The following is a 231-nucleotide window of genomic DNA, read 5'->3' on the forward strand; positions in this document are numbered from 1 at the left end:
GCGTGCACTACCACACTCGGCTAATTTTTTGATTTATTGTAGAGATGAGGTCTCGCCAAGTTGTCCAGGCGGGTCTGGAACCCGCGGGCCCAGGCAGTCCATTCACCTCGGCCTCCCAAAGGCACGGGATTATAGGCTGAACCACCAAGCCCGGCTTGTGTATACTATTTTTGACCACCTCTGTGTACATCAGCTTGATTTCATTATGACCGTTTAGGCTCTAGGTGGGAA

The sequence above is a fragment of the Carlito syrichta genome, unplaced genomic scaffold (assembly GCF_000164805.1).
Source record: "Carlito syrichta isolate Samal-C Ts95f unplaced genomic scaffold, Tarsius_syrichta-2.0.1 Scaffold287580, whole genome shotgun sequence".
NCBI lineage: Eukaryota > Metazoa > Chordata > Mammalia > Primates > Tarsiidae > Carlito > Carlito syrichta.